Raw genomic sequence first — 8,797 nt, 5'->3', positions numbered from 1 at the left:
TTGAAAATTTTTGCATCTATGTTCATTAAGGATATGGGTCTATACTTTTCTTTTTTGGTTGTGTCTTTACCCAGTTTGGGTATTAGAGTCATGCTGGCTTCTTAGAAGGAATTTGGGAGTTCTCCCTCTGTTTCTATCATTTTGAATAATTTAAGTAGTATTGGTTGGAGGTCTTCTTTAAATGTCTGGCAGAATTCTGCTGTAAATCTATCTGGGCCTGGGCTTTTTTAAGTTGGGAGGCTTTGTATTACTGTTTCAATTTCCTTCTATGTTATGGATCTGTTTAAACTGTTGATCTCTTCTTGGTTTAACTTGGGAGGTTCCCATGATTTCAGATATCCATCCATTTCTTTTAGGCTTTTAGACTGAGTAGTGTATAGGTTTTTAAAATATTCCCTTATAATGGTTTGGATCTTTTGGGTGTCTGTTGTGATGTTTCCCCTTTCATCTGTGATTTTGTTTATTTGAATTTGCTCTTTCTTTCTTTTGGTTAACCAGGCTAAGGGTCTGTCTATCTTGTTTAGCTTTTCAAAGAACCAGCTCTTAGTTTCATTGATTCTTTGTATTGTTTTCTTTATTTCTCTTTCGTTAATTTCTGCTCTGATTTTTGTTATTTCTTCTCTTCTGCTGGGTTTGGGTTTCATTTGTTCTTGCCTTTCCAGTGCCTTGAGTTGCAGTATTACATCATTTATGTGGGCTCTTTCCAATGTTTTAATGAAAGTATTTAGAGCTATAAACTTCCCTCTTAGGACTGCTTTTAATGTGCCCCAGAGGTTGTGTTGTGTTGTATTGTCTTTTTTGTTTCATTCCAGGAATTCTTTTATTTCTTTCTTAATTTCTCCTTTGACCCACTCATTGTTTAGGAGTGTGTTGTTCAATTGCCATGAGTTCATGTAGTGAACAGGGCTTTGTCCAGTGTTGATTTTGAGCTTTATTGCTTTGTGGTCCAATAGAATGCATGGAATTATTTCAGTATTTTTATATTTGTTGAGGTTTGTTTTATGGCCCCGTATGTGGTCAATTTTTGAGGAAGTTCCATGAGGTGCTATGTAGAAAATGTATTCTTTGGTGTTTGGGCATAATAATCGAAAGATGTCTGTTAGGTCCATTTGATGTATGGTATCATTTAATTCAGACATCTCTCTGTTTATTCTTTGTCCAGTTGACCTGTCTGATGGAGACAGTGGGGTATTGAAGTCCCCTACTATTACTGAGATGGGGTTAATCTATGTCTTAAAGTCCTGTAGTGTTGTTTTCAGGAATCTAAATGATGGCAGCCAATATAGTATGTTACTGAATATGTTAAATCTGTAGTGAAATGCTTCTTCGAATCATGCAGTTATTAAAAATTTAAAAAATAGTGATTAAAATTTTTTTTAAAAAAGAAACAAAATCCACGTTTTTGTTGTCTGTAAGAAACCCATCTCACCTTCAAGGACAGGCACTGTCTTAACATGAAATGATGGAAAATAATATTTCAAGCAAATGACACTAAGAAACAATCAGGGGTCACTAAGAAACAAGCAGGGGTTGCAATTCTAATATCTGACAAAATAGATTTGAAAGTAAAACTAATCAGAAGAGATAAGGAGGGTTACTTTATTCTGATCAAAGGAACAATTAACCAAGAAGATATTAGAATCCTTAACATGTATGGACCAAATTCTCATGTACGCAAATTCATAAAAACAGCCCAGCCTTTTAAGTCAGCCTTGTCTTCTCCTACTGAGTTATGCTGGTCTTATCTTTTGACTGTTCTTTTTCCAAGGTTCCTTTGCCTATCCAGTTCTTTGAACTTGTTGCTCAGTTCTTCTCTTATGCTTCTTCTCAACCCTTTTTTTACTTCCTCAAGTCAGCCCAAAGCCATTCCCCTGTCCTTCCCTGATCCTGTCCCTGTGATTGCACCTTAGAGTCTCTTAACTAAGATCTCATGTTTTGAACATTCCTAAAAAAAGCCATTCACTTTCTCCTTTCTTGTCCTATATTCTTCATCTTTTCATGTCATCAAATATATTTTTAACCTGATATGATGCTTTTAATTACTTCTGCCCATTTGCTCGACAAGCCTGAGCAGCTCATTTCTGCCTCTCATTTTCTGTATAGTCCAAATTAAAGCAAACTTTAGTTTTAAGTCTGACTCCATTTTTCTCTTTCTCTCTTCCTCTGAAGTTGGAGGTATGTCTCCTATTGGTTCACAGTATCCTTGTTTTTCCTGGGTGATTATAGAACAATGGTTATGAGATTCATCTAGAGAGTTTTTCCAAATAAATATATCTGATCTTCCAAATACTTCTTTTTCCATCTAGTATAGGGTATAGAGCAGACAAAAAAAAAATTTAAAAATAATGCTCCAGTGTGATTTTCCCACTGTAATCATCTCCTTCCAGCATAGCACTGATTGGGATCCTCTACTCCAGAAGCTTCTACTTCCCAGGTTTGAAATACATCATTTGTCTAAGGCAGTACCTTCCAGCTGATAAGAAAGAACTGCAGTGGAGCTCCTGGGGCAAGATGTAAAGGGCACACAGAAACGGGAAAGGAGCCAGTTTGCTGAAAGAAAATTCATCTGGGACTGAACCAAGATTCATCCTATTATTATCAATAGTAAATCCACAAACAGCAATGGAACTTACTAAAAATTTGAGTGAAAAACACATAAAAGATTGTTGTTCTGAGCTCAAATAAGGCTAAGCCTTTGGCTGACACCCAGAGTCTGCCCCAAATTCTCCAAGTAGAACTACCCTGAATATAAAAGAAAAATAAAACAAGTCATCTTCCAACAATGCCTAGTGGTTTTTCTGCCAGTTTCCCTGATTTGGACTCATATCCTTTTTCATATTGAAGTGGTCATCCAATCTCTCCTATGTATGAACTCATAAAACTAAAAAAACTAGACACCCTTTCCAAGTTGGTCAGCATCAATCATAGGTGGGTCAAACGGTTAGAAAAATAGTTATTCTATAGTAGAGGCTCCCCATTTACAGCTGCACCTGTTGATCACAGTCACCTGTGATAAGTTTCTTTCAACATAAGAATCTTTTGCATATTTGAAAGCAGCCACCCCATTCCCTGCTTAGACTCTTAATGAATTGATGCATTGAAAATCCTCATTTGATTCATCCGTGGAAAGAAAAGGCTGTAGTAAGTTCATATCATATGGATAAATCATCAGAAAGCATCAAGAACCAAATCCTAAAAGCAAGTAAAATGATGAGGACTAATGCTCTAGATGAAAAATCAGGGGAAAACCAAAGATGAACAGTAAGCTTTGCTCTTCTGAAGTGAAAAAGAAACCATAGGTTTCTTGTATCATAAATTTCCCCCCAAAGAACTGTGCTTATGAAACTTGCTTTCATTTTGAAATTAGTGGCATCGAGGAACAGCCCTCTTGCTTTGTTAGGAAATTCCTAAGTTTCTGGTTATTGCCTTTAAAGAAATATCTTAAATAAACAAATTGTATGAATAAATACGGCATATCATTATGCCATATTATATGTGTTTATTATATACTCCAACAGAATGTGATTTTAGGGGAGGGCTTACATGTTTTCATCTGTGTACTCTGGTATAAAGTTTAGTGCTAAGCATAAAAAAATGGCACAGAGAGAAAGGGTGGCACAGGAATGCAAAGAGGGCTCTCTGCATTTGGGCAGGGGTGGAGGGACCCATCCCAGCCACATGCACGTGATAGCTCTCCTCATCAGTACTGATGAGGTGGGAGGTGACCAGGCTAAGGAGGCTGGAAGGACATCATGAGACAGAATTAAGGGTGACTTCCCCCCTCTTCTTTATATAGCCCCCATTATAAAGAAAAAGACAGATGCTGTGAGCCACGACTCCATCCAGCAGAGCCGAGGAAAGACGACACAGACACCAAGGTGAGGTTCAAGCTTCTTCTTCTCACTCTCTCTCACTCTCTCTCTTTATTACACACTTCAGCTCTTCATATAGCGTTCCCAACAGCCCTCCCCCCAGCCAGGACCAATCAGGGCACACACACACATAGCGGGCAGGCTGAGTGGCAGCTTATTGGGCCACGTAGCAGGATCATACTCGATGATGTCTCTGATCAAGCAGGCAGCACATGATCGGGCTTATTGTGCTTGCACAGGTTGGAGTAAACAAGTGAGGGGCAGGAAGCTTGGCAGCCAGCCAGGGCGCCATCTTGGCTGGCTCGACCGCACCTGCTTCCCACAGACAGATTCCATTGTTAATATGCCATTGAAACTTTCTGGGAATAAGAACTTTGACTAGTATTTTTCATTGTATTCAGATGATGAATTTTGGAAGTAACATCTCTGTTATAAAATTCATATTCATAGCCAGGTGTGGTGGGCCTGTAGTCCCAGCACTTGGGAGTCAGAGGCAGGCAGATCTTTATGAATTTAAGGCCAGCCTGGTCTACATAGTGAGTTCCAGGCCAGCTGGGGCTTCAGGGAAACCCTGTTTCAAAAAGACCAAAAACAATTTCATATTCATAAAATCTGGCCCATAACTCATTTCTCCCTCATTATTTTAAAAATATTTTATTTATTACTTTTATTTTATATGTACGAATGTCTTGACTGCATGTAAGTGCACCTGTGTTGTGTAATGCTTGTAAGGTCAGAAGAGGGCATTGGATCCCCTGGAACTGGAGTTACAGATGGTTGTTAACTGCCATGTAGGTGCTGGGACTAGAATCTGGTCCCCCTGCAAGACGAGCCAGTGTTCTTAAGCTCTGAGCCATCTCTCCAGCCCCTGTCCCTCATTCTTATTTAGAGTTATCTTGCAATGATTTCATAACTTAAACTATAATAATTAGTTTTATTTTTTGTTAGGCATCACAAAAATCAAAATGTTAAAAATTCAAATAGGTATACAGAAAACAGTTTCTCTCTCACAACTGTATGCTGGATATCCAATTTTCTCATAAGATACCAGTATTTTTAGTTTCTTGTTTATTCTTCTTAATCTTCTTCTGGAAACATTAAAAATTAAAATCTCTCTGGGCATGGTGGCACATGCCTTTAATCCCAGCACTCAGGAGGCAGAGGCAGGTGGATCTCTGTGAGTTCAAGGCCAGTCTGGTCCACATAGTGAGTTCCAGGACAGGTGGGGCTACAGGGAGACCCTGTCTCAAAAAGACCAAAAAAAAAAAAATTAAAATCTCATTTTACTAAGAATGGGGGGGGGCTTTTGGGGAGAAATAAAGGGGTGAGAGTGGGTGGAGGGAATGGATTTAGCTTGGTTTTCCTTTATTATTATTATTTATTAAAAAATTATTTTGCTGAGCATGGTGGCACATGCCTTTAATCTCAGCACTCAAGAGGCAGAGGCAGGCAGATCCCTGTGAGCTCAAGGCCAGCTTGGGACTATAGGGAGATCTTATCTCAAAAAGACAAAAACATAAAATTTATTTTATGTGTATTTGCATATATCTATCTATCTATCTATTTATCTATCTATCTATATATATATATGCACCATGTTGTGCAGTATCTGTGCAAGCCAGAAGAGGGTATCAGATCACCTGAAACTGGATTTACTGATGGTTGTTAGCTACTAGGTAGATGCTGGGAACTGAAACTGGGTACTCTGGAAGAGCAGCCAATGTTCTAACCACTGAGCCATCTCTCCAGCCCCTGATCTTCCTTTTGTAATTTTCTCTTTTGGGCTCCCATTTTCAGACTTGCATAATTGGCCTTGGGCAGCTTGTGGTTCATTCCCATATACTTTCTGTCTCTCTGTCCCCTGAGTGGGCAGTTAGCAATGCAACTGTCTTTTCATGAAGCCACAATAAAGCAGATAGTACTCGATGGAGGCAGGACCTCTTCAAGTGATTTTCCACCTTCTCTCTAGGATTATTAGTCTTCAAAGTTGCTCTGGTGAATGTTTTTACGATTTAAGGTAGAGAAGGAAATCAGTACTTGTCCCTCATTCCAGTTAGCAGGGTCTGCGTCCTTACTGTTCCCACCTTCTCTGTATTCTGAAATGATGTTGGTTTAAAACAAATCCACTATCAAAAATGACTCATTGGTCATGACTCAGAGATCTTGAAATGTTTTATGAAGGACATTTTATTATTTTTAAAAATTATTTATTTAATAACCACATACTTAGAAGAAGCATTTCATTACAATAGCATTGCCATATTCAATATCAATTTCCAGAGCTAAGATGCATCTCTTTCAAAATTGGCTGTAAATTTTTAGGTTTACAGTTGAATTATTACAAGAACCTTGAGAGTGAGTAGGAAGGATGGACTGGCAGGTTGGCAAGCTGGCAGGCTAGTAGGTGAGGTGACTAAGCAGTCAGATATTCCTGATCAGGGCCAGTTTGGGGGGAATTGCAGAAAAACTCATTTTTAATGCAACTAACACTTAAATATTTGCACATGCATCTGTAATCTCTATATATCTGAATATTACTAGTCACAACTGGTTACTTTCTGAGTCCTTGGCACCTGAGCATGGATATAAAGTCATCAGGTAGATTTCAAAGGTAATGTTTTTCACATCTACTAATAAATAAGAAGCAAATTTAAAAAAATTATTTATTTAATAACCATATAATTAGAAGAAGCATTTCATTACAATAGCATTGACATATTGAATAACAATTTCCAGAGCTAAGAGTCATCTCTTTCAAAATCTGCTGCAACATTTCATTATAAAATATACTGTTTCATACAGAAAAATTCATTTTAATGCAATTGGCATTAAGATGTTTGCACAGGCGTTTCTAATCTCTATATATCTGATTATTACTAGTCAGAGTCGGTTACTTTCTGAGCTCCTTGGCATCTGAGCATGGATATAAAGTCATCAGGTAGATTTCAGTGTTAATGTTTTTCACATCTGCTAGTTATTAAGGAGCAAATTTTTATGCTTTGAAGAATTTTTTTATCTTTAAAAAAAAATTTATTTATACACCCACCTCCCAGGTAGCACCCTCCCATAGCCTCCCTCCCCCCACTAGAGAACTTATACTCTGATATCCCTGCTACTGTCTGCTGTGTTGTCGGTTCCCCACTACTTGCCCTTCTGGTGAATCTAGTGAGCCTGTCTAGAGGTCTTTGTTTTAGGAGAGTCAGCAGTTCCTCATCTAGTGGTAATCAGTTGTCAATATTCCTTTGGATAAGATTGGGGTCTGCTGTTCATTTTCCCGGTTCTATGCTGGGTTACTATATAGGAATCCCTTTGGCCACCCTGGCCATCAACTCAAAAGAAGGTGTCGCCTGTCTGGCATTGTAGCTTGTTATGTAGCCTTTAGCTACACATATGAAATTATATTGGCCGATTTAATCTTTGGTTATACTTTCCTTTTGGGTGTTTAAGGCCACACAGTTGTTCCAGATAAACCAACTTATTTTTACTCTTAAGGTCATTTGAGAATCTGTCCCTCAGGAGTCACATGGGCTTGTGAGGAGCCCCTGGTTCCTTTCTTTTACCAGTTCCGCCTATGTGAAGATAAGTCAAAGGTCCTGCTAGACCATGGTTGCCTTCGCTTGGAAGCATGGAGGAAATGATTCCTCTGTGTTGACCCTCCTTTTTATAGACTGGACACTAGTTCAAGTCCATCTGGTGGGGTCTCCTCAGCCTCCTCAATCAAGAGGACAGGTGACCCACCACCATTATAGGACATTTTGAGAGATGTTCATAGTCCCCTGGAAGTAGTCGACGTAGGAGGGCAAGGAGCAAAAAGTGTCCTTTATGTCCCTCTGACCAGATTATTGTAGACCTCAAAGTATGCCTGTTAAACACCCAAGAAGGTTACTTCCACCAGTCTTGTATTTTTAATTAGTGCGCGTGTCATGTAGATAAATCTTGGGCAGAGACCAGTTGTTCTCAGATAAACCTTACCTAGACATATATTTCTTGATCTGCTATGTATAATTTGTCAGTAGGTTGTAGGAGTAACATGGTTCTCTCTGGTTTTCAAAATTAGCTAGGCATTGTTTATCTCTCACATTGTCTCACCCCTCTATCATGGTTTTCCCACTTAAGGTGCCCCCATTTCCCCTCTTTCTCCCTTACTAATACCCTTCTACTGTGGTCCTACCTCCCTTGAGCTCTTTCTTTCCCTCTATCCCCTAGGTTCCTTGTATAGCTTTCCCTCCCCCCTCCCTTAAACTAACCCAATTTTTATCCATATCTCCCTTATTAAGGCCTGTTTCCTACTGTTCTTCTCTTTCAGGTTATTTCTTTTCCTTTACCTTCCTGTTTCCTTTCCATTATCCTGGTTCCTGTAGTTATGTCTGGTTGCATACTTATTTATCAGAGTCTGGTTCTCAGATCCACATATGAGGGAGAACACATGTCAATTTTTTTCTGAGTCTGTATTACTTCACTTCATATAAGAGTTTCTAGTTCCATCCATTTACCTGCAGATTCCATGATTTCATCTTTCTTTACTGCTGAGTAAAACTCCATCATATAAATGAACCACATTTTCATTATCCACTCATCAACTGAGGGACACTTAGGTTGCTTCCATTTCTTAGCTATTGTGAAAAGAGCAGCAACAAACATGGATGTATGTGTGTCTCTACAATAGAATGAGTTCTTTGGGTATATGCCAAGGAGTGGTATAATTGGATCAAATGGTAGGTTCATTTGTAGTTTTTTAAGAGTTCTCCACATTGCTTTCCATAGAGGTTGAACAAGTTTGCAGCCCCACCAGCAGTGGATGAGTGTTCCCCTTTCCCCACATCCTCTCCAACATTTGGTATCATTTGTTTTCTTGATTTTAGCCAGTCTGACTTGGATAAGGTGAAATCTTATGGTGATTTTAATTTGAATTTTCCTAGTTACCA

Source organism: Nannospalax galili, unplaced genomic scaffold, assembly GCF_000622305.1.
Source record: "Nannospalax galili isolate Female #2095 unplaced genomic scaffold, S.galili_v1.0 scaffold312, whole genome shotgun sequence".
NCBI lineage: Eukaryota > Metazoa > Chordata > Mammalia > Rodentia > Spalacidae > Nannospalax > Nannospalax galili.
The sequence above is the reverse complement of the archived record's forward strand: the minus strand, read 5'-3'. Positions refer to the sequence as shown.